This window comes from Tupaia chinensis, unplaced genomic scaffold (assembly GCF_000334495.1).
Source record: "Tupaia chinensis unplaced genomic scaffold, TupChi_1.0 Scaffold000402_1, whole genome shotgun sequence".
In the NCBI taxonomy this organism is placed as follows: domain Eukaryota; kingdom Metazoa; phylum Chordata; class Mammalia; order Scandentia; family Tupaiidae; genus Tupaia; species Tupaia belangeri.
This window is the reverse complement of record NW_006159904.1, coordinates 5,524,904-5,525,513: the sequence shown is the minus strand read 5'-3', so window position 1 is coordinate 5,525,513 and position 610 is coordinate 5,524,904. Positions and strand designations below refer to the sequence as shown.

Here is a 610-nt window from a genome sequence, read left to right as displayed (position 1 = left end):
TTGTGCCTTGAAAGTCATGCTGGTGCATGTGCTTCATGCCCCAAGTCCCCGGAGGAGAATGGAAAAGAAGGGATCATGGCATGGTCATCCACCCTGTGGGGTGATTTCTCACTTTCCCTCTCACTGTATCTCTCTTTCTCTCTCTCTCTCTCCAGCAAGCATACATGCCCTATGGCAAAAAATAAAAATAAAAAATAAAAAATATATATGCATTTAAAAAAATAAAAAAAATACATCATGACTTTTTTGAGCACCCAACATGTCTATATTTTATGGCTTAAAAATTCCACAAAGAGGGGACTAGCAGGTGGCTTGGTGATTGAGGCACTGGACTTCCACATGCCCAAGTGCAGTTTGAGTCCTGGACCTGATGGCTTGTTTTCTCACTCTCTCTCTCTGCACTCCACAAAGAGATACAATGTTGTGTTATAAAAATCTCCCACATAGAGTCAGCAGACAGCATAGTGTTACATAGCTGGACTCCCACATGGCTGACTACAGTTCAAATCCTGGACCCAGTGGCTTGAAAATCAAGCTGCAGGGGCCACAGGTGACATGCTGGTTAAAGGCGCTGGATTCCCACATGGCCAATCATGGTTCAAATCCCAGA

General features: G+C 43.9%; 1 protein-coding gene across 1 annotated transcript in view; it reads right to left on the bottom strand.

Moving 5' to 3' along the window:
• The window catches only part of NEK5 (NIMA related kinase 5), a 96,959-nt gene that overhangs the window by 75,375 nt on the left and 20,974 nt on the right, over positions 1–610 (bottom strand). The gene's annotated exons all lie outside the window — the stretch shown is intronic.